Consider the following 25,513-nt stretch of genomic DNA (forward strand, 5'->3'; position numbering starts at 1 on the left):
GCATCCTCTTCTACGCTTATTGGAAAAAGCACGAGGGTCCAGAGGCAGAGTCAAAGGCCCCCGAGATGGAACAACGCGGGGATCCTCTTCTTCAGGCAGGTCAGCAGTCAGCGTCTTCTCGGCAAACTACATGACTTTCTATTCTGTTCTAGTATCTTTTAACGGCTGGGACATCACTCGCCAAATCTGGCTAAGGCGAGTGGCATCACGGTTTCACATTGTAACTCCCACAGCCCRCGTTCCAACTTTTGCCAACATTTATCATCAAAAACCTCCTCAATCGACGGGAAGACCCCCCTCTCTGCTTTCCCCATAGCAAAAGTTAAGTCACCTGTTTCAAGAGGATATCTTCCTTAGCCACCAGGGCCATTATTGTAAGCACCGTTCGTGCTCCTACTGATACAGTAGATCCCATTACCAATAGCAAGCTGCTCACCTTAGTGCACTAATAATCCACGGTTTTCTTCGACCACCAGTRCACTAAAAATCCATGGTTTTCTTTGACTGCCAGGGACTCTTTGATCCCTCCGAGCAGTGCCCTTTGCCTCCTGCAACCTTTAAGTTACTATACAGATCACGTCGGCTTCTGATACGAGTCCCGTATCACGGCGGGGTCATCAATTGTTGTGGCACCTGGCGAAGCTACGGACAAAGCATACGCATCCAATAGGAATGCTGCTAACGCCAAAGCTTTATTGTAGTAATTATATAATTTTATACAATGCACAGTTATTCACTTAATTTGGCGTAGACACATTTGTGGTTTTGACTCTACTGACAACAAACATCCTGCACGACCATTTGTCCTTGCATTCCTAGGCAGCACGCCTGATTCTGGTTCCTCCTCTGTGAAACTCTCCAGCTGGTATTCTTTCTGGAGGTCGCTTCTGTTCTCTGGGTCGTCCATAGTTCAGCTTCTCATGCTAAGCTAGGCCTCACTTATGTCAAGCTACCTTTTTCTACGTCTAAAAGCCTTGTGTTATCGCCTTGAATCCCACAAAATACCCCCTTAACCACTTTGCGGTATGGATTTTCAGTCAGGGAAATGCAGCAGTGAGTGCTGCAGAGTGCATTGCACATGCGCACTCACCCCACCCTCTTGCAGTACCGATTTTCGGACTATTGCAATACCAATTTTTTTGGCACCCTCTTGCAATGATGTCCAACCATCATCCCTTCAACACCATACCTGCTAAAGCATGGCCCTAAGTGCCTCTTCTCCATCCTTCTTCAACACTGCCAGCAGCAGGGCAGTTGCTGCCCTCTTCTGCTCAGGGAAGACTCCACCTCTTCTTCCCTGGGCAGCCCGTTCCAGTGCTTGACTACTCTTTCCAGAGGACAACACAACTGTACAGAACAGCAGAAGCCAGATTCTTCAACTAATGGCACTGCAAAACGCTACACATAAACAGGGTGCATTTATGCACCCAGTTGAAGACAGATCTGAAGATCCTTAGCTAACACCACAGCAGCTTGGACACCTGCTATTCAGGACAGCTAAAGGAGGGCTGACTCTAATGAACCTCTCCATTGGTACCTTCCCCATTCATTTCCTGCAGCAGGGGTCTGTGAGCAGAACAAGTAAGGGGCATCTGGATGGCAGAGGCCTCCTGCGCAGACATGCTAGTTTTGCATCCTTTGCTAGTGACTAATAAGAAAAATGAGCTGGATCATAAAAATACAGACAGTTTCTAATAATAAAGAGGTAGGGAAACAAGGACTGAGGGAGAAGACTCCTCCAAGTGGACGAGTCTGACTTGGAGGACATCTTGAGAAACAGCCTCACCACCACCTCCTTCCTTTGCTTTCCACCTCTTGGGGTGCTTGGAGGCAGCGATTTTGCCCTTCCCTCTCCCTTGCTCACTGCTACTGCTGCCAGCCTGGGTCATGCAGCCAGGGACGACYTGGCATGCAGTGGCTTCAGAAGCCGACAAATGTACTTCCTTTGACAGCCGCTTCTGCGACCACTTTGCCACCTACCTGATGGAGCAGATGAATCCATCACAAGTGATCCCATCTTCATCATGGCTATGAGAATCATGCCTGGTTTGGGAAATTGCCTGCAATAGCTGAGAGGGATAAACAGCTCCATGGAGTGGAAAACTTGTTAAGCACCAGTTATTCCACCAGCTCCAATGATCGTGTGCAGCTGTGGAATGAAATCGGAGGGGGAAGCATGAAGTTCCAGTGCAATGCACTAGATGGTGGTGCATGCAAAGAAAAGCATATGCCGTGTGGGAGAGATGCCCAAAGGCTGGAATTTGGCCTGCATGCAAGGTGTGCAAGGCATCAGACCCTTTCTAAATGTCAGTAGCTATTAGATAAGTTCCCCTTGCCCTGCAGTAACTCTGGGAGCCCCCAGACAGGAATGAAGACCCCAATTTGCACTGCACAAATGCAGAGTGGGGACAGCCCTCGTAGCTGGCAATTTCCCAGGAAAGCCTCCCTCCTGCTTCCTAGAGGGAAAATGGAGCAGCTGGGAGGTTTATGAGTTGTGTTACTTAAAGGCAGCCTTCACTCTGGAGCAGCTGAGGTCTGGACTTGGTACCCTGTGCTGCAGAAGGGACTGGTCCTATCCCAGACGCAACTATCGCAGCTGCAGCATGGAGCTCCCACTCGGCCTGTGGCAGAAGCACCCTTCTGCTCAACCCATGAGGAGCAGAGAACTGGAGGAACTTCCTCCATGTGTGCCCTTGATGAGGCTGCAGTGCCCCAGCCCTGCACTCTGCCTTCCAGATTCGTTCACAAATCATGGTCTGGTCCATCTCCTTCAGGACTCTGGAAGGAGAAACATCCTGTGTGATGCTGTGCCTGTGTCAGCTGCGTTGCTCATGTTTGTAATTCACTTCCCTCCTCTGCGTACAGGACCTGTCCTTCACCTAGATATTCACACTTGGTGTTCCCACTGCCTCTCCCAGCTCCGTGGGATCAGGCATTTTGCAAGGAGCTGCTAATAGGAACAGAAAGGGTGTTGTCAGGCAAAATAGGTGGCACCACAGGCAGGGAAATTCTGCTGGAAACATCACTGAGTAGGAGCCGAAAAGGATCAGCCAGCTGCAGGAATGACTGTGCTTCTGGGAGGAGGTGCAGGCAGCACACGCAGTGAGGGCAGCTCAGTGGTGATCCCATCACGGGAAGGTAGCTGCCAGCCCTGTAGCATCCCCGTGCTTCCACTTGTGCCTTCCCAGCTACACCCCACGTGTCCTACCTGGCTGCTCTCTTATCTCTCCAAGCAGATATCAGCTACTAGTTCTGTGTTTGTCCATGCTGGCCTGGGAAGGGAGAAGAGGTGGAAGGCTGGACAGGAGCTTAGCTCCTTTTGCAAAGCAGCAGCTGGTCTCTTTGTCACTGCAGCCTAGGGGAATACATGTTCCTGCATGTGTTCTTCCCCTTCAGCCTACGGCCCTTGGTCACTCCTGCCCTCTCTGTGGCTGATCGATCCTGCATGCATTTAGAAATGCTTGTATCTTGCAGGAAAGGTGGGTCACCCTGGAGATAATAGGCCAGGTGCCTGTAGTACAGGAAGAAGTTTCCAAGTCAGCACCTTGCAAGCTGACCTTGGGAGAATAGCTTTTCCTCCCGCCCACTGAGTTTCAGCACACAGTTAGAAAAAGTGCTTTCTAAGACCATGATTTAGTGCACTGGAATGTGATGCTGCTGGGTTCTTCTGTCTTGTCCCAGCCCCTGCTGTTTGGCAGGAGCAGATCCATAAATTGCAGAGATGGCATTGCTATGCCAGCTGCTGCTGCCTTTGCCCTTAATGCAGCATTAGATCACTCTGCTTCCTTGAGTGGAAAGGAATCGACCTGCTTGCTGGCTGCTTGGACAGGTTGTTTCTCAGTCTGGTGAGGCCAAGCAAACAGCTGGATTGGGGTGRCTCAGCTCAGTTTCTCCCATCGTTTGCAGCGACTTTGCACAAAGATCTGACTCCTGGCCTGGCAGCAGCTTTCCAGTCTTTGTGTCTGGTCCCAGTATCTGGGCCACATGAAATGCAGAGCTCAGATGAAGCAGGACAAGCAGTGCTGCTTGGGTCTGCATCTAGAGGAGTCTCCTGAGGCTCCACAGCAGCGGTGGCTGTTGGAGCAGCTGTAGTCCCTCTGCTTCAAGTTCCCACTGAGATGSTGCAGGACAGTGAGATTTTTTGGATAGAGGAGTAAATCACCTATCTGTGTAAAAGGACTGAAAGCGGAGCTGCAGGTGGAAAAAGATGGCTGGCTTTAGGTAGCGATGCTCTGTCTTGTGCTGATGTTCACTCTAAATCAAATTGTAGGCGATTCAGGTCCATGTATTCAGCCTCTGCTGAAGAGATAGGAGTACCAGAGCTGTTACAAAGGCCAACTGTGAACTTCTGTGAACTTCTGATCATGATTCATAAAGGAAGAGAACAGCTGGACTCCAGGAGCTCAAGCTGAGTTTTCAGAGATGGAATTAATAAAGGGAGAATTTCTCTTGTAAACTGGGAGCTCATTTCTCTGGAACCACTGCCCAACACCAAATACTGCAACTCTTCGTCCAAAAGCCACTGACTGAGAGCTGTTTTATGGGGAAGAAATAGGGCTTGTTCCAGTAATACTAGATATTCCGAAGGAAAGTCACCTTCTATGCTGACACTAATGATTCACCTGTGGAAAAGTGTTTTATAGTTAACTTTGCCAATTTTCTCCTGTGCTTTCCTACAAAGGTATCACAGTCATTGGATGTTACTGGATGTTATGTGGATCGTGAAACTTGGTAAAAAGCTTTCTGCTTCTCAACTGTGTCCCGTGTTATGTCATCAGCCATAGCCCTAAGGCTTCCAGGGATAGCATAAATGCAAGAAAAAAGAACTAAGCCAATTCCTTTATTTTGAAAGCTCCTCATTTAACCATGCTGTGCTTGCTATTTAACCTTGGAGGTGCTATGCCCAGGTGGGCTGCCCTAAGCTGCTGTGGAAAAAAGTCAAGAGGATAAACTTTCAGGTGGTTCATCCCTGGTGTCACTCCCGATTCACAGTCATGGATATGRGTGGACATGATCACTGTGTTCCCAGAGAATGTCAAGGCCCAGAAAAGACAAGAGCCTATATTCATTAAATGCTTTCACGAGCAAGGAATGGGTATTAGCAAGACAATGCTTCTGAGCTGGAGCATTTCAACACAGCTGATGTATTTACTCAGCTTACTTCCTCTCTCTTCACACAAATGACCCAAGAGCCACAAATGACCCAAGGGCAGTTGTTGAAACACAGGAAGAATTCAGAGATTTGGAAGAAATGGAAGAAAAGTGCTTAAGTTGGCTTCTGAGCAGGCCAGCAAATAGATCTACTAGAAGTGCTCTTATAACAGAGGCAATTTTCATGGTCATCTTCAGAAAAGAAAGGTCTTGTGGAATGCAAGTGTCACATCTCTGCCTTTGCTTTTCATCCTAAATTGAAATTACCTTTCTAGAATGTTAAATTTTCTGGCATTTGTCTCAGCCATATTGCAATATTTTGCTTTAATAATGTCTAAAGGTTTGGATTAAAAAAATAAAACTTTTGCTGTTTTTAAACATCTAAGTATATATTAAAAGCACTTCAGCACATCCAACAAAATCTATCTAAAATATCAGCATCAGTAGGACAGTATAAAAATCTAAATGGAACAAGAAGGACTTGCCATCCTGCYGACTACGCCAACAAGCAATGTGGGAGAGATTCTACACTTCTTTTTTTCCATCTTTCTCCCCATGCAATATTGTCCAACCCAATGTGTTACTATAAAACATTTCCAACAGATTCACATTTGCAGATGGAGGCAGTTCCAGTTAAAATTTCTATCTGTTCAAGACATGATAGAGAATTTGACATTTGTAGACAATCAAGTGGGCAAAATCTGGGGAGCAAAGTCACATCTTTTATTAGACCTGCTAGTATGGCTGGAATAAAATAATAAAAAACCCACAAGATTTAGGAACACCAACACAACTGTCACCTAGGCAGTGACATTACTATCTTCTTCAATTTTATATGACTGAGCCAGTAAGTTCATGTCTTATCTTCCTCTGCAGAAGTCTATTTTTTGTATTCAACACCTACTCAAGACTCGTTCGTTGTGACTTCTCATCTACAGAAAGTTAAACAGTAGAATTTCTCCAGAGAAATTCATCTGCATTCCCCATCACAACAGAAAAGATCACGGTATGGAGAACCTGCTTTTCCACCATTCCTGGTGGGAATTTTCAAGATTCCCACCTAGTAAAAGCACTTCAAAGGAAAAGATGATCCATGAGCTAAAATTTCCATTTTATCCTGCTTCCATTAGAAGAGAATAGTCTAAACCCCAAAGTTTGGCACAAATCAGAATCTGGGGCAAAGCACCAAAATTCACGCACTAGCATGTGCTCTCTCTGCATTATTTTCAAGTAGTTTTAACTTTAGCTTTGTATAAATTTCAGGTTTAAAAGTAATTCTGAGCCAAAATGGAAAATCCTTATTTTGATCATATCAAAACACATAGTAGATAATCTCAGAAAACTCCTTTTCTCTTCACCTTTAATCATAAATAGATAATTCATCCAAACTGACCTTTTCTTAGGTGTAGCTTTAAATCCCCTGAGCTGGCATTTGGGGAAAAGAGTTTCAGCATCAAATTCCCAGCCAGTCCTTTTCTCCGGAGCTGGAAGCAACAGCCCATCACGCAACAGCTCGGGTCTCCAGTGCCCGTTCACACCTGCTCTACCAGCTTCTGCAAAGCCCTCTTCCCTCAGGAACATTGTTAATTTGCCCCATTTCTCACATGCATCCAGCAGCTTTTCCAATGTTCTGTGATCTGGCATTAGGCGCTGCAGACTTATATTTAACACCAGGTGATTTCACTCAGACTGAGACCTCAATAAGCAAAAGTATAGCCCAGGCCAAGCCACGAACCCTCTGTTTTATTTCTGCGTGCAGCAATCTAGCCATTTTCTCTCATTTTTTTACTAGTAATGCTGCGGTTGCAACAGCAAAGCGTGCAGGGATTTATGGCAAGCAGAACACAAATGGAGGAGTGGAGGGAACATTAACAGCAGCCGCCTTGCTGAGTCCTACTAACAGGAACCATATAATTCATTGGCTTCTCTCAACTTTATGCCCTTAGTGGGATACGTTGAAGCGACTTGATAGAAACCAGCTCTAGAGCGAGCACAATAAATAGGTTCTTTGCTGCCAACAAGTAGCACAGTGGATGTGAAGATGCAAAAATTCTCCCTTTTTTTTGTCCCCACATTAGCGTCGCTGCTAGGCTGCACCCAGCCGCGGGGAGAGGGGAGAGAGGAACTCCGAACATTCCTGGTGGCTTTCGGCCAAGCCTCAAAGACGTTGGCTGAATTTGGACTCCTGGGATCTTCCCAGACTGAAGGTTCTCCTTCACCTTTATCTTTTATTCAGCAGCCTAAACGCTTTTGCCAGTGGCATGTCTCATGCCACAGAGTTGGCTTGGCTGCTCTGTGCCTCATCAGCCCTAATGATAAATAAATAAATAGGTAAACCAGCCTCCCCTCCTCCAATCTCAGGGCAATTTGCTCTTCTGATTCAGCAGTTTGTTTGGGCTTAATTGCAATTATGTTCTTGTGYGTTTAATTAACCCTGTGCTTTTGTTGCTGCTGCCAGGCTAACAGTGGTACTGAGATGTTGCACAACCAAGCTCCTTGGATAATGAGCCAGCAACGAGGATAGAGGATAACGAGTCAGAGATGTGYGTGATGGATACTGAGGTGGAGGAGAACACGCTATGTGTGGGTAACAGAGAAACTGGGGACAAGGAAAGCAAAAGGAAGGGAATAATGCATCATCTTGGGACAGACCTTTAGCTGTGGGGCACCAAGCACCAACCATCCCAGCACTGCTCATCTAAAGCTCTGGTGCTGCTTTTTTTTGCTGTTCTCAGACTCTTTCCAGCCCCTTGAGCTGGCATAGACCCATTGAACATTTCCTCTGCATCACACCATGTTTTACAACCTTTTGGCATTGAGAGCAAGCTGACATTTCTCACCAAATGAACCTTCTGAGAAGTGTCAGATGTATTGACAAACCTTGAAATTCTTCACTTTGATATGGGCAGCTGAGTCCATTGCAGCTGTAGCCTTTCAACTCTCCGCATGAGTTTTACAGAACCAGACTGAGAGGTTTCAATTCCCATTTCAGTCTTTTTTCATACAAACTCTTGACAAAATCAATCCATTCAGCTACATATTCTAGTTTCTGTAAGTCCTTATTTTCAACTGGAAAACTGAAGCAGTGGGGAAATTTGGGCCAGCGGTATTGATCAGAAACTCCTTTGAAAAGCAGAGGAAAGCTGCTTACATTTGCACGTAGCAAGCAAAGGACAGCTCTTAGCAGGAAAGGCTGGAAAACGTGGTTTGTTTTCTAAAACAAGGCTCACTCCATGGATTAAATCTCTGAGCAGCCAAAATGTTGCAGGATTTGGAGTGCATCTAACAAATAGGCTTAGCTAAAAGCAAGCAAGGAATTGCCATGTCCGTCTGTCTCTCTTCCTCTTGGGTCTCTTGCGCTTGACCACAGGCTCTTGCCTCATAAGCCGGCATGGTCAGGGTGCCATGATCATGGTGCCTCACCTTGATGGTCATCAGTGTGATGTGAATGGGTAGAAGCCTTGTGATCCCGTGGGAGAGGTGAGCTGTCTCCTCGGACAGTTCCAACACAATGAACAAAGCCAGTACGCCCATGGGTTACCCGCATCCACTTCCTCTTGGGCATGCTCTGCACCAGCATTTGTATATTTTACCTCAAATTATCCCCAAGATACTGGTTTTCAGTTGTCCCTAAATCAAGTTTTTTGGTCTGTAGGTCACCACTGCCACAGGAGTAAAAAAATGCATGTTCTTTTATTCCCCCCCTCCCCCCCATCTTATTTTTGGTCTCTAACTTTCGGTGTTTTAATGCTCTTCTTTCTGGCTGCTGGTGACGGAATAAGTTAAAAACTGCTGCTGGGCACACTTGAGTATATTTAGCTTCTTTAGGGAGCTTTCCCCAATGAATTCATCAAGATGTAACAGTTCACCTTGCATGTGGTGCTTTATCCCTTTGTGAATATGCTAATAGAAATGTAGCTGCCCAGAGCCAATGGCAGGCTTTAAATCAAATCAAAGAAATAAGGAATTAAAGGTCATTATCCTGATAATAATGCACAATGACTGTGGAAATTAATCACGGGGAGCAAAAATCATGGGAGGCCGAAAGCCTCAGTGGGATGGTTGTTGACGAATTCCAGAGCTGTGGTCAAACACCAGGATGAGCAATTCTAGCAGAGAACAAACTCTCACTCTCTCCTTTTCTTCATTTCATTACAGAGCAGGGAGTTTCCACTTCCCTGCTGCCCTGATTATCCAAAGAAACTCCACAATTCAGATTAATCACATTTTGAGTTATTAATTCTCCATTTTTTTTTATGATCTGGAGCTTAATAAGCTAAAAACTTTTAAAATATACCCATGCCTTGCTTGATTTAAAGAGTATATGCAAGACCAGCAACAATCAGTGGCAAGGAAGGGTTGTCTTTTGGGTTGATGATGAAACAGAACCATTTAGAATTTTTTTTGCAGGCTAATAGGAGCATCATTTGCTGTCTGTATTTAATGCTTAAAAAAGAGAATGAGAGGGAAGAGTATTTCCTACATTTGAGAAAATTGTAACCATTAATACGTTGACATTTATGGACATGCAGATAGGAGAACAACGTACAATGGAGAAAAGTCTTTTAATTATGTTTAATATTCAAACTGGGATTTAATTTGCTTTTCTCTAGATGTTCTTACAATAATTGCTGTGAACATAGTGGATTTTTTTTTTTCCAGGGATGAAATAAAAAAAGATGAAGAAAGAGGAAATGCCCTCTGGACAATCCCAGTGTCAGATTCTTGGTAAGTTCCAAGAAAAAAAAAAAAAAAAGAAAGAAAGAAAATGAAAGAAAACTGCTTAGTGGGGTTGATTAAAACATTTTCCTCTAGCTGAAGCGAGATGTTCTCTCTTCACTTTCAGGCCCACCTTTTGTTCTACTTTATTCAAATGGAGAATAAATTGATTTCAAAGTCAAATGTTTTATTTCAGAAGCATCAAAATAAAATGCTTTAACTGCTTCAGTACACATGGAGCAAGAGGCTGCAGACACATCTGCACATCTTGTTTTCCCCCCTTGGTACTAGCACAAGTAATTTTGCTCCAAGGATCATGGCTAAGGCAGTAGGTCTGACTCCCTCATTCCTGCCTGCAATGTTTACTTGCCATATATTCTTAATGACTTCGTCTCGTCATTAGCATTTGTGCTGGTAATGGAGTCTCCTGTATACAAGAAATCACACAGGCATGCATGAAAAAAATGAATCTCCAGCGTGTTCTGCCTTTCCATTCCCTGCCTTTTCTTATTTCCCTATTTTTTCTCTTCCTCAACTCTTGCAATTCTTGTTGGTATAATTAATAGTATTTGAATAGCTGTAAACACTTTTAATTTGGTTTCTTTTTTCCTTCTCTCATTAAGCCAATGAGTTTATTGAATTTATAGATTGTGAGGCATGAAAGAATCATTACCATCTGCCTCTTGCTTTCTGCACAAAATACAGGGTCAGGTCAAAGCAGTGGCTTGCAAGAAGGTGCATTAGCTCCAGCAAACTGTTTTCTAGCAGGGACAGAGTGGAAACCTTTTAAACAAGACAGAAAAAGGTGGCAGGGAAGAAAATATTTGCCATCCTTCTCCTCCATTTATAAAAATTTTCAAGTTAAAGTGACATTTGCTTTGGAACATTCTCCTTTTATCAGAAATCACTGAAAAAAAAAAAAGACTGGAAAAATGCCGTAAGAATCATCTGATTTGAGGTCCAAAAATCACTTGCTCCAGCCAGAGTAAAGACTCTCTAGACTTCAAATCAGCAAGTGTTATTTAATTTATCACTCTATGCAAACTATTAAAAAAAGATGATGATGGCAGTGGTGCTAGAGCCATTGCTCAAGAGAAGCTTCCTCCACTCCAGTAGCCCTATGCTATGTTTGCATAGTGGTTTTCCTGTTTTTTGTGGCTCTGTTATCCCTTGCTGGCTTTTCCTTACAAGGAATGAAACCAAGAAATCTTCATCAGAGGATGAGGACATATCAAATCACTTTCCACTGACATTGCCAACCCTAAAAGCGCTACTACATCTCAACCATTTCTCACTCCATGCGAGGCCTCCCAGAACACATCCAAGGGCAGCTGGGGCGTAGAGGTGATGTCCTGTGTCACATCAGAGGCCAGCAGAAAGCCTTTCTGCTCCAAGTTCACCTTTTCTAACTCTGCAGGGTATTTATTAAAAGCTATGCCTTTCTTGCACAGCCTTCTCTGTAGGTGGACCTGATGCCCAACCTTTGGATGACTACATTTCACTGAGTTTAATTCTGTTTCAATGACTTGAACTGCAAGAGACTGATGTCATTTCTAATGCATGAATAATTCCATACAAAATAGTTTAAAATTAGCCACTTTGCAAATCCCAGGCACACCATGGTTAGGGGAGAGCAGACTTCACTCCATTCATTAAATATTAATCTTCCCAGCTCATGTATATCCATTCTGTTTGACTCTTTCATTATTTTAGTCTCTCAGACCACCACAGTGTACTTTCTCCATAGAGTCCCTGCCTGGAATTGCTATTCCCTAAGAACAGCCCTAAAAGCCATTAGGTCTGCCAAGAAACTGCTCCTGATATTTCATTTTCATACAAAATGTATTGTAATACGACTTCCTAATCCAACCCTTTAAATCTGTCTTGACAATAACATGGCTTGCTTTACAGAAAATAAATCTTGTTTTGCCCTCAATAATCATGACAGTAAAAAAATAATCGTCCTAGGAGGCGGGAGAAAAAGCTGCTGCAGCAGTTTTGCCAGCTAACTTGTGCGAGAAGAAAATGGTGGGGATTAGAAGCGAGGCGGCTGTGCGCTTTAGCAAAGAGCTTTTCTAAGTGCATCTCCAGTGACATAGGAGCAGCCCCAGATGCTCCTTCTGCCTTCCTCCTGAGCCGCTCCTCGCAGAAGTGCTGTTTTGATGATGGTAATTGAGAGAGCCTTCAAGTAGGAAAGCAATCCACCCGACTTCAGCCAATGGTAAAACCAACCCGTGTCTCATAAAAAGGCACTGTGGAAAAGGATGGTTAAAATCTTATGAAAGCTGTGTTTCCAGGTCCATCTACTGCTAACCAAAAAAAAAAAAAAAAAAAAAAAAAAAAAGAATTTGGATTTAACTGGAAAGTTCTAGTTTCTCTGAAGGCGTTGGACACTGATGAGAACCATGCTTGTCTTCCTCAAACATGATCCCTGTAATCCGGTCACTGTGGTTGGTAATCCTTTTCCCCAGGCTACACACTGACCATTTATATCTGGTGATGGGATGGCTGAGGAGAAACATTCCCAAAGTCATGTAGCAAATTCATGGCAGAAATGGAGTTCCCATCCTATTTCATTGTGGCCAGTATCTGCATCTTGCAGGGAGGTTGTATCCCCACTAACAGCTCGGCTTCTGGATGTGGCCTCAATCTTGTTGTCCAGAGCCATAGGACAAGGAACCTTGGTGACATTTAGCTCCTGTAAAATGAACTAGCAATGGCAGCCAGAGGGGACCTGGCTGGTAGACAGCAGGCAAGAAAGGGTTCATCTGCCTCCATCACAAGGACTTCTGTGGAGCAAGAGACAAAACTTTCCAGCGTCCAGTCAAGAAGCTCATTTCAAGGGGCTCCCTCCCAAGAATTCAATTCACAAGGCACCAAGCTGCTTCCTCCATAACCTTTACAAGAGATAATTAGAGAACATTTAAAGCATTGCCTCTTACTTTCCTGAGCTCAGACAGTGCCTTGACCCAAGATAGCAAAAGGATAATTCTGCCATTTCCATAGGTAGATATTTTTCTTGGAGGCTAGCGGAGCCAGGGTAGCGTTATTGAAACCACAGGGCACCAGCTACATGGCTGAGGAAACAGATCTCACGGCATAATCCTGAGTCGCTTTTCATGTTCTAATTAAACCTATATATAGCATCTGCAGGCAGGAAAAATTGTACGAAAAGTTTCTCATCTGCTGAGTATTTTTCCATCCTTTTCCCCTGACCCCCTCCTCCCTTGACCTGGAGAAGGGCTAGAAAAGATCCTTTTCATTCACATTTCTTTTGATGGAGAAAAAGAATGGAGATGGTGCTGATCTTTATCTCCCTGGCATTTCTCTCTCTCTCTTAAGTCCTGTGTGAAAGACACAGTCCCTGCTGACACTCACTGATAACACCAAGGTTTGCTGAGATAAGATTGGGCCAGCCCAAGGCTCTTGCAAGGAGTCAAGCAGATCACTGTAGGCACCAACCTTTGCTATTTCTTTAATTGCAAGGCAAGGCTGGAGGTAGTTAGGACAATGTTTGGAGACCCAGGAAAAATGAGTATCAGCAAGGGATGAAAGGGAAGAGGGTGAACCTCACTGTTTTTCAATTTAGGAAGGATCACAGGAGACAGACAAGAGAAGAGGACAAAAGCCTGCCATTATCTTTCACTGTGTAGCAGTGCCATCGAAATGACAGGTGCCCTTTGACAGGCTTGGGAGATAGGAGTCACTTTTCATCAGCAAAGGCTATTTCATTGGGATAAGATTGCCCCAAGATCCCTGAGAATCAAGGACCGGGCTCTGTCTCACAGCACCAGCATTGCTCAAGCTGTTAAACTTGCAACTTTATCCTTTATTGCTGAATTTGATGTCTGTGTTTTGAGCTTTATTCCACAAGGCTGCATGCTCATGAAATGAAAGACAAGCATTAGTATACTTTCCTGGATGGAGAGGCCAGGGCTTGCAGCGAGGTGCCCTTTAGGGCTCCTATGAAGTGGTGAGGCTGAAGTTATTTTAAACTACAAATCCAAAAGAAAAGAGGTGCAGCACAGATTGAAATGTCTTCTAGTCATGCAAAATACTGTCCAAAGGTAGTTTTTTGTCCCAGTGAAGGCAATTGAAAGTAATGTAGTTTTTGTTAATAGACACAGCTGATTATGGGATCTAGACTTAAATGGAGATCCCAGGAACCCAGGAGGCAACAGAGCCCTGGTGCTTGGCGGAGCTGTCCGCCCGGCTTCCCTCTACCTCTGTGCTCTTTCTTCATACCAGGGCTGTCTGAAACCTCCTTTTCATTACGTTTTTTTCCTCTCTTTAGGGTCTACTTCAGGGCAAACAGCCAGGAAGATTTTTATTCATAAGGCAGCAGAACGAAGGACTGACGAGGAGGCAGAATGAGATGTTCGTTACCATCCTTGCCATGCCAAAGGAGCCCCTCCCACAGCAGGGATTATTCTATAATTAGCTTAGAGAATAAAGCACTTTTAATTAAGGACTGAAATTCAGAAGGCCATCTGCCTGGTTTTATTTGCAAGCAATAGGCGTCTTCTCCTGGAAGCAAAATATTTTTCCTCATTCTTCCCTCTAACTCTCAAGGCTCCTGGGTTGGGACGAGGACAGAGCATGTGAGCAAGAACCAGGGCATGACATCCATGATTCCCAAGGCACTGAACTGCAATTCACTGGCTCTTACGCTGCAAGGCATGGCAGCAGAGATGGCATTCAGTTGGAACTCATCTTGTTACAGTCTTAACTGCAGTCACTTTTGTACGCATCCGCTGCAAAAAACTCATCATAACTCTGAGCTCATCAGAACCCACCCTGCAGAACTCCTCAGCAGGTATTGCCATTAATTCCTGTGCAAATTTGCAACTACAACTACAACACTTTCAGGCCCTCATTGCGTCCCTCCATATAATCCTGAGTATTTCTAAATAATGTGCAATAAACCGTGTCATTTTCTTTTCCGTTCCTTTGTGTACTTGCCATCTCCTGTTTCCTAATCACTCCAGTTGAGGTGTAACAGCATTTCCTGGTCTTGAATTGGACAGGGTAGAGACATTTCTGATATAAAAATGCTAAGATTTTTCATGTCAATCAAAAAACGGTTCAAATATTTTAACATTTCCAAAATTACTATTTTTTTCAGCTCCTCAGAGTATCCCTTTCATGATCAATAACAAAAGAAAACTCTGAAAAACAGGAATTTTCTGCAGGAGGGAAATTCCAGAGAAGTCTTACTGATGTGTTTTCTCTCATGTCATTATCCAGCTTGGCCATTGCTGAAGAGGCTGCTCATCTCCTGCCTGCCCTGGGTTGGATGTGAGGTACAGAAGCACTGAAAAAGGCACAAGGAGAAGCCATTTCCTCCTGTGTTCCTGATGGCAGAGGAATGGAGGAGCCCCCACGCTTGAGAGCTAGGTAGGAATTTATGTTTTCAGTGGTCTTGCCAGAAAGAGGTAGAAAAACTTGCCAGCCTCTAGTCTAGCAGTCCTTAAAACTAACAGACCTTTTCACAGACCAAGCAAGTTTATCTCTATGGACAGACTCACCTCTCTACCAAGATTGTGAAAACTCTTCCTATCAGATTAGCACAGGTTTTTTTTTTCCAAACCAAAATAGTTCCCCAAAGAAAAAGAAAAGCCATTGCAAAAGTGATTTCTCCTGGGCATGAAATGAATTCCAGGTCTGGTGCCACCTCTGAAACTCCCTAAAGTTTCAGTTTATCACCCAGAGGCTGAGGCATCAAGCAGCTTTTCTGTGCAGAAAGATAAAAACAGGAATCAATTTGCCAGTGATGCCTACGCTAAAATTGGTTCATAAATATATTCAAGCATTTTCAGATGGCTAACTAATACACAGGAAACACGCTCTGCTTATTAGGTGAAGACAGAGGTTTGGAGCAAATCCATCTCAAGAATTATCTCTGCAGATCACTCAAGCAGCTCACAATAATACGTATCTCACTAGCCAGGCTTTCAAGCAGACACTATTATTTTATGCATATTATTAGCACATTGGCTAATCTGTTTTCATTTATTTATTTTCCTTAGAAAGGAGAACAATTAATTTTTAACCAGCCCTTTGTTAGCTTTTGGTACCAAATTCCCAGATGGAAAACTACATCAAGAATAATATCAGTGAGGAATTATGAAATGCAGAAGAAGGTGAAAATCTGAGTTAGGCTTGAAACAAAAAATCCTCATTCCTGGCACGCGAAAGACACTGAAGATATGAAAATAAAAATTAAACGAAAAATTAAAAGGTAACTGAAAGCTTTCTCTGTGGAGAAGAGTGTTTGCAGAGTACTTTCCACTGTCTATCACAGTGACAGCTTCAAGAATCAATAGGAGACAGGAGAAAATAACATGTCAGAGTATTTTTGGATACTGGTGAGGCTTACAGAGAAATTCCTTTGCAGACAAAGCACAAATATTTATTGCCCTTGTTTTATTTCTTCTGCCCACTCCAAGACATGAAGGGCTCTCTTTTGGAGCTCAATAAACAAGAGCTGACATACATCCTCCAATCTTCTGCCCAGGCTTAAATTCATACTGAAAGCTGCTAGTAGAATGATTTTTTTCTTTTCTGATTTTAATTTTGAGTTCACAAGTAGAAAATATCAGCAATAGAATCCAGGAAAAAAATAACTTGTTTGGGTTTTGTCACAAACTAGGGAAGTTTCTAGGTTCCCAGCCATGGATAAGGACAGCCCAAATGCATACATTAAACACAGTACTCTTTAACATGATACCAAGTTCCTTGTCTCCTGTGATATATCTATTCAATAATTTATATATCGTATGCACAGGCAATAGAGCAGCAGGCTGCTGGGTTCCAGCCTACTTCAGGCAATGATCTGCAGGCAGGAGCTTGGTGCTGTGGCAGTGGCTCTTTGAACTTCTTGATAAGATCCAAATCCCAAGGATCACCCAGGAACATGCTTGTAAATTGGCGGCTCACTTGTGGTTTCGTCTTTTGACTTCTGGTCAGCATGTCCACTATCCCTGATTTATGAGACTCTATAGGTGCTCAAGAAGGTGATTTGCTGGGAACTTGTCTTGGAAGTCCCAAAGGCAATTCCAGAGAAACCAGAGTCATTACTCCTTTTATAGCTGAGAAAAGTGAGGCAGAAAGAGAAAATAAATGCATCAAACTGGGTCAAAACCTGAAACATGTCCTGGGTCCCTGGGGTTGTCCCTATGTGTTAAGCTGCAGGAGCTCTCAATATCTGTAACTGCACTTGGCTTTCTGTTTAGCTGCATCTACAGAAGGGAAGACATTGATCTTCACATGGATGCAGATGATGTTATCACAGAATCAGAGAATTTTCAAGGTTGGAAGGGACCTCCAGAGATCATCTAGTCCAACCTTCCTGCTCGAGCAGGGACACACAGAGCATGTGGCACAGGGTGGCATCCAGACGGGTTTTGAAGACCTCCAGAGAAGGAGACTCCACAACCTCCCTGGGCAGGTTATCAGTTGCAGTTATCAATGCTGGGTTTTCCAAAATCAGACAGGAATGGAGCAACATTGATATTGAAGACTGGGAATTTTGCTATTTCCTTTAGCAGAAGGAGATGCTGGCCAGTGCTGAGAGTATGCACAGCTCTGCTGTAAGTTAATTAATGCTTGTCAACTGTTTGGAGCTCTTGAGCTGAAGGTGCTATCTGTGTTCTACACAGCCAAATTACTCTCTTGCAGAGAGTGCCTTAGCCCTTTGCTCCAGACTTCATTTTCAGGTGCYGTTCTACCAGAATAACATTTTCTTCATTCACACATTGCTAATGTGCACATGGCAACTCCTTCATCTGTCAGATACCCTCCACCACCAACAGCTTGAACAATACATCACTGTATTGTTCATCAGTATCCCCTGATTAAGCTTGCAAAGACCTGTGACAGCCTTGACTAGAAATTGCTATTGAAATACTAGTTTTTCTAAAGCAAAAACCACCCTTGCTTTCACAGCACAGCTTTCAGCAGGATTGCTATATGGCATTCAGGTTTGCCTCCATGTCCTGAAATAAGTATGATAATTGTGTTTGGGAGCAGGACTTGCAGCCGGGAGTGTTTTGCTGCATTTGCTCATGTCACAAGCTCAGGCTCTTAAACAGTGGCAGGGCTGAGTCATCCTCCTTGGCTTGTCTGCCAAGCACAAGCTGTGGGATTTGGTCCAATTGTTTCCCCAACAAACTGCTGGTGCTTTCCTCTCTGTCAGCCTCCTCCAGAACATGCCCTCACCTGAGATGAAGCACTGATAGCTGTAGTGGTGCATCCACATGTGTGTCAACACAAGTAGCTGGTGGCTAAGCTTCATTACAGAAATGACGGGTCGAGGAGCATGAGTAGTCAGCTCATTGCAATTGCCTAGGTGGAGAGGTTTAGCCCTGTTTTAAATCGGTCATTCCTCAGCCTCCAGCTCTCTCATTAAAGGGTATAATTTTCTCACTGGTATTATGTCATATTTGTCCGTCTTGTGGACTTCTCAGATAGCTTGCAGCCTCTTAGATGACATTACACAGCCATGTTTAGGCAAACAATGGAACTCACATCTTTTAGATAATCTTTGTTGAAGCTGTGTGGCATCATGGCAGCATTCCTGAACCAAAACAGTTTGAAGACTTGCTGAAATACTTCAATTTTCTGACGGATATTCTAATTCTAGGATGGTCACCCATCAAATCTGGGTGTTTTTCAATTTATTGCTCTATTTTTCTGAGCCAAAAGAAGTAAAAATGCAAGAACAGCTTCTAGAACCCTGTGCTTCAAAACAGGAACTTGGCTTCCAGCATAATCCCCCATTGGTTTTTGATGACACCATCAAGAATTTTGGAAGGAAGCACTGCAGATTTCATTTTATTGTCTATAGCCGATGCCACAGTCTGATATGTCAGATCACTCTTGCAAGAAAGACAACATTAGAAAAAAATGTTTGAAACTGGGGGATTCCTGCTTCCCATAACTACATTTGCAGGTTGTTAACAGGGGGACGAAAATCTTTTTTTCAATCAAATCTGCAAATCAATCTGAATTGCCAGAGCTGAGAACTCGACTCTCCAAATTTCCCAGTATGATTTTTGCTGGGATGTCAGCAAGAGGAAGGAGGGGAGAGGAAGGCTGCAGAAGAACAAGATGGGAGCAGGAATATTTGTACTCTGTGTGTCGAGTATGAAGGCAGAGTCAAAGGAAAGAGAGAATAAGCTTTTTCTAGTGTATCCAGACACTTTTCTGTGTATCCAGTACCACACAGAAGTCCAGGTTCTCCTTCATCTGGCTTCATAAGGTCTCGGGAAAGCACATCCATAGAGATATATTCGGATGCCTGGGCTACAAGAGGTGCAGCTATTCTCATGCCTTCAGCTCTCAAATCCGAGACTAGACAGTGACAGAGGCAGAGAGCAAATCTCTGAGGTGTCTGGGAAAATTCAGATTCACATTCGAAGCAGCTTTTCTGGCTGAAAAGTGTGTCAGGAAAGAAACAAGTCTCACTACCCAAGTGACAAGAATTATTTTGGCAGGTCCAGGCTTTCAGGAACACTCATGCCTGTCTCTGATTCGGCAACTTGCTGGGGAGGAAGCACGCAGTGGGTAGGTGTCTACAGTTTGCAACATCCCTGAACAAAAACAAGTGAATCCTGAAATAGTTACTCTAGCTCCCTGTTTCCTTTCTCATTTATTTTTTTCCTGGAGGCTTAGGTTTCTCACATTGTGTGCTATAAATGATCACTTGGCACTTCATTGTGCTTTGTGTAATTGTATTAGTGTCAGACCAAGAGGCAGGGGTTGTCTTTGTTTCTTCTTTTAAAGTCTGTCAAGAAATAGCTTCCACTCTTAGAAAAACGGTGGTCATATTCCTACCCTCAGATCGTCCCCCAAAAGACTTTGTTATTTCAAGACTGATTTTGATGGGACTTCCTTCTTCTGCACATCTCCAAGGAATAGATCCTGGCAATCTTGAAAAGTTCTCCTACATTTAATTTGTTGTATTTGCAAAGGAGCTTAAAAATATTCTTGTATGACATGACAGAAATAAAATACTTTTTATTTTAGTGACCAAGGCGACTGTTAAGTGACATCTAATAGGAAGAAAATTATATTTAGATAATTTCAAATTGATATTCCAAGATAATTTTCAATCAGAAGTCTTTACAGAGCTGGCCAAGGAGCCCTCTAGAATCTTAGTATTAAATGCTAATGAGTGATAAATCCTTCTCCCTACTGGGGAACTTGCAGAAGTTAATGTAGCATTGGGCAGAAAGGGTAAGTGTGATGTCACAGATGACATTATATTAATTAAACAGATGTCAGTCAAGGGCAAAACCATGGCAAAGTTAATGATGAGATTCAGTTAATTGAGCCTTAATGGCTGGAAATATCTCACCCTAGATTGATGAAGGCTATCTCTGGTCAAGTAAGCTTTTAGATTTTGAAGAGATCACAATTATGGTTGATAGAACTACCTGTTCTGATGCAACACAATCAGATTACTGATTAAAATACTAGCACTAAGCCTGAAGATGACTTTGTCTCCTCAAGCAGACTGAGGAAAGATATGACTTCTCACAGACCTTGGCTTGCCCAAGGTTTGCACATGAATCAAAAGCTGTCAGTGAGAAATCACTTTGGTGGAGCGCTGCCAAACTGGCACCAGACCTAGGTGCTTCCCTCCCATTTTATCGTCACCTTTGAAGCACGTATAAAACCACAGGCAATAAAGGCAAGGGCAAAACTCCATGAATTTGTGAAGAGCAAAGAAGAGAGCAAAGATGTGTTCTTCCCCAGACCTACCCTGGTGAACCTGCATGGGCCCTTCACCTCCAGGTGACCCTGTTACCTGGTTGGTGTTCTATAAGAGAAGGTGAAAAGCTGGATGAGGCCAGGCATGACTAGGGAACTCAAGCAAATGCCTAAATGCCTTATGTTGGAGAACTGAAGAGCTCAATCTGGTTAACCAATCAAAAAGTAAAAGAAAAACATATTGAGAGGTGATTTAATCACAGTGAATAAGTGTCTCCCTGCAGAGAAAGTACAAGGCACTCAAAGGTGCTTGAATAGAGGGGAGAAAGAATCAGCGGTGAGAGCCTGACCCCAAGCAGCTTTGCGTTGGAAATGAGATGCATGCTTTTTTTCACCACAAGCATGACTAATCCATGCAACAAGTCACTAGCCACCCTTGTGCTCCTTCCAGAGCCAAGCTGGATGCCTTTCTAGCAGACAGCCTGTATCCAGCTGAAAAAAAAAATCAGATTCAGGAACTTGGCGATGTGAAAATTGAATCCTGACTTTGCAGTTTCATCTGCATGTAAAAGGCTCTACAACAACAGTAAGGTTGGAAATTATGGGCAAAGCACAGGAATAAGCCCATGATTAGAGCAAGAGTTCATTTTGCAGAAAGGTAGGATCCTCAGCACATGCTCTTACTCCAAAATCAGGCTTTTTGCACAAAAAGAAAAAGACTTTCTCTCCAGGCAAGTGGGATTGTGAGATTAGGCTGTTGACTTGTGCCACAATGGTCCTGGTATGTGGAACTTGACTTTAAGCATGTGCACCTGCTCCAAAACCAGGTGAGAAATTCCCTCTGCCTGCATACAGTGGAAACTCCTGCCTTGAGCTTCCTTCTAGCAGAAACAATGACTTAGTCCCAGATTTATATGAAATTAATCCACACACCAGGTTAACTCCTGCTGAGCAAGCGCCATCCTGGTGGGGAAGAATATTATAGTCAACTGGCTGTGAATGACTCAGTCTGAGTGGGAGAATGTGCTGAGTAAATGGCATGGAGGGGATGACTCACTGACTGGTGCAGCTCAGGCAAGAAGGGAGGTGCTTCAAAGTCCTAAGACAGCAAAAGAATATGCAGTCCCCAACCCTGCAAGCATGACATGACTCAGGCGTCCGAGACAGACCTGCCCAAGAAAGGATTCCATTTCCAGGTATTTAAAATAACTTTTGCATGCCATTAAGGGATGCAACAATTGTCCTTGTATAGCTTATTCTAGCCAGTGCAAACATCTTCTTTGCTGCTGCTCCATATCTTTGGACATGGTATTTACAAGTCATGAGAAATTCCCACAGCTGCTACATAGAGCACCCAAATAGCACCAGTATTCATTGCTCCTCATGGCACATCGCTTCCCCAGAGCTGTGGTGCCCAACAGCACCTCCTAGTCCTGAGGGCTCCCCATGCTGCTAAATAAAGAACAGTGCCGCTCTTGCAGTGAAAGCAAGTTCATCAGATACATTCCAGGAAAAACATAAAATTTCTCAAAGGAGATAATACACCCCCTTCCAGAGAGCCACACAGTTAAAATGAAATCTTGCCTGCTAATTAAAATACCCTCATCCATCTCATAAACATCCTGGAATCATTTTTCTCCCTGCCTGAATTATTTAAGAGTTCATTCTCCCAGGATTCAAAATGATTGTTTTAGCGTTGTGTTACATGTTCAGTGTGGTGAAAAACCTTTTGGCCTAAGGAACTTATAATAAAACAATAGACACGCTCTTGCTTTACACTTGGACAAATTCCTTCCATGAAACTTGCCAGGCAGCCAGAGGAAATCAGTCTGTATGGGAAGAAGCTCTAAGAATGTGGCTTAAGTCATGATTTTACCTGTGACTCCGCTTCTTGCTAGCCTGTTCTCTGGAGATCTGTTGACCTCCTGATTGTTGSCTGGCCATGGGTCTCCTGTCCCTGAATATGGATTGACAAAGCTGTAACCAGGAGTGAACATCAGTCACAGTCATGTCTCTCACCTGATATCTCAACTGCCCATTGAAAGGAGCTATCTGTGCTTTGCACTGTCCTCCTCTATTCTTCTTTGTCACCTTCTCAGTAGGTCTGGATGCACCAGCAGAGAAGTTAAGGCCTTCAATCCTGCAACACTCTGGACATGCAGCAGGAGACTGCCTTACCTCATGGAAAAGAGCCACGCACTTCCTAGCTTAGCTTCTTGGCCCATGAATGATGTCTTCAGAGTGCTCATTTCCTGGGTCAGGAGAGTAAGTGCCAATGGCAAGGAATGATGATTCCAAATGACTTTAATAGTGCTGAGAAGATTGAACAAGGCATTTCACATGAGTACTATCACTTTGCCTGCCTCACATTCACTCTGGAATTGCTAATCACGGTACATCAAATACAATTTAATTTCAATTACAATCTTTCTGATAAATCTGATGCCTTCTCCCATCCCCTATTGTGTACTCCCGTGCACTCTATCTCCCTTTTGCACAACATACATGCACAACACTTTTGGAAAGGAGGAGGTGCAATCTATTTCTGTCACTTTAACAAAAGCTTTATGCTTGCATTCTTTCATCTCCATGCGTATATGACATAATTAGAAACTAGGAGCATTATTAACTGAGAACTGCTGATAGCATTGGAAGCTAATAGATTCCCATGAGACGGAGTTCTGATTTTAGTTTGACACTCCAGAGGAACCAGAAGAATGAACGTTCCTGTATTTGACTGACATCCAGCTCAGAAAGCTGCAGAAAATTGTATTGATTTCACTGGGGCTATAGATTCGTTATGAAGGATCTGGCCAGAACATATAACGGATATTTATCACTCTGTAAATGACATCTGCCAGCCTTGGTATGTTCAACAAGAGGAAGGAGAGCCAGGGAAAAAAAAGAAGAAAAGAAGTGTTATACATCGGCCTTGAGATGGAAAACCAGGGGGAGCATTGAGGGGAGCCTGGAAGAGTCCAGGAGGGGACCAGACCGTGGTGCAGAATTGAGGATCATCAGCAGATCCTAGGGTAGGTGTGAAGAGTCAAAGACTAGAAGTTGAGTGAGTGAGGATTTTCAGATAGGGAACATGAGAGGTGGGGGAAAGGACTGGAAATAAAGTTAATCAGGAGCTGGTAACTTGCTAATTTTGTTGCATCTCCATAAGCAGCTCCTCATTAATGAGGCTCCCAGCAAAGGCTGAAATGACCATGGGAAGAGAGTCTTTGTTTAGCAAAAAAACTTCTTTTCTTAAAGAGAAGGATTTTAAAGACAAGATAGTGTTCTTTTTTTTCCTGTTTCTAAGAATCAGATCAGCTATACACACACATAAAAAAGTGCGATATGTAGTCCACTAGTTTTTTTTTCTTAAGGTGACCTAAATACTCCATTGAGTGTGATGATGAATTAGCAGCCCTTTTCCTCTGTGCCTCCTAAAGTTTCTGGTTTTCATGGTCACCTTCAATTTCCAGCTGTATCTGACCATGCTATTTATCCAATGCCACCCTTGAGCATCTTATAGAGTATCTCCAGGGTAACTACCTCTCTGAAAAAATTCTCTGAAAAGGCAGACTAGGCAGAAGGGAAGGCAAACGGAACAAAGATGAAGGGCAATGATTGGTATGATTAACTAGATTGCAAGAATATGGCTTTTTTTTCCCCTAGAAATATGTTTTCCTGCTATCATCTAGGGGAGAGGAGACCTTGTAAAAGAAAGATGTCTTAAAGAGAAAGAAGGAGAAAAGAAGCAGGTAACACAGCTCATTGGAGAGACATGGAAAGAGGGTTTGCTGAGGTAGAGGGTGGCACTATCCAGGGATACTTTCATTTCAGTTTATTGCAATTGACTCAGTTTTGGAAGATGCTGTTTAAAAGGATAAGTTAGAAGCAGGATAAGTTTGCAGTCACTGCGAAGGAAATGGTGAGAGCTGCTTCTCCAGAGTTGGAGCCAAACCCAGATAGCTCAGGGCTGTATTCTCCAAAGGAATCTAGGCTCTACGCAGATGACAGCTAGAAGGACGGCCTTGTAATTTGTCTCTCTTCCCGCCAATAAAAGAGAAATATTTGCATTTCTGCAGCAGGAGACTGAAGAGAAAGATTGCCTCAGGGGTGGCTTCCTCTTTCCCTCCTATATTTGTCTGTCTTTTTGCTCAAATTTGCTCTATTTCCCCTCACCAAAACCCTTTCTACTTCTTCCTCCCACCCCTAGCTAGTTCCAGCCCTATCGCACTTCTGCTCCCTGAAACAAACCCTTCCTATTTTATATCTAAATACCTTTTTAAATTGCAGCAAGTTCAGGAACCTGGCTCTAAAAAAAAAAAAAAAAAAAAAAGCTTTTCAGAAAGGTGTTTTAAGCTGAAATGTGAGCCTCACAGGAGTACAGTCCCTGCATTAATGGAAATGGAAGTTGTCAGGAGACAATGAGATTAAATCCTCACCATGTGTGAATGACAAATGATCGGGTTGCTACAACAAAGAGAGGGTTAAGGATACAAAGTGATTTCAAATACAATTTTTGAAGATTTTGGAGATGAACTGTAGTACAGGGGAAAAAATCAAGGGCACTTGGAGTAGCAATGATCCTTTAGATAGAGAAGATAGATAGACAGAACAAAGGCCTTGCAGGTTTTCTCCAGCTGTAGGAATAGGCAAATTCAGGCAGGGGTGGATCTTCCACAGGGACCAGGGGGTCCAGCCTTGCTCAGGTCTCCCAAAAGAGAAATTTGGGAGGTCTCTCAAAAGCATGTTCTGCACAAAAGCATTAAACACAAACCCACTGGCATCTGGGCTGAGAAGGTCATTCAATGGCCAAAGCAAACGCCAGCAGTGGCAGAAAAGAAAAGAAAAGAAAAGAAAAGAAAAGAAAAGAAAAGAAAAGAAAAGAAAAGAAAAGAAAAGAAAAGAAAAGAAAAGAAAAGAAAAGAAA

The 25,513-nt window shown here is 43.4% G+C and overlaps 1 long non-coding RNA gene across 1 annotated transcript in view; it reads left to right on the forward strand.

The window, feature by feature from the left end:
• Nucleotides 1–9,827: 9,827 nt before the first annotated feature.
• LOC112960284 overlaps nucleotides 9,828–25,513 on the forward strand; it is a 19,343-nt gene continuing 3,657 nt past the window's right edge. The window contains exons 1-2 of the long non-coding RNA XR_003251732.1: nucleotides 9,828–9,879; nucleotides 15,118–15,267. This is a non-coding gene — a long non-coding RNA (uncharacterized LOC112960284). The remainder of the gene's footprint in view (nucleotides 9,880–15,117; nucleotides 15,268–25,513) is intronic.

The sequence above is a fragment of the Nothoprocta perdicaria genome, unplaced genomic scaffold (assembly GCF_003342845.1).
Source record: "Nothoprocta perdicaria isolate Ctin4 unplaced genomic scaffold, notPer1 scaffold_121, whole genome shotgun sequence".
Lineage (NCBI taxonomy): Eukaryota > Metazoa > Chordata > Aves > Tinamiformes > Tinamidae > Nothoprocta > Nothoprocta perdicaria.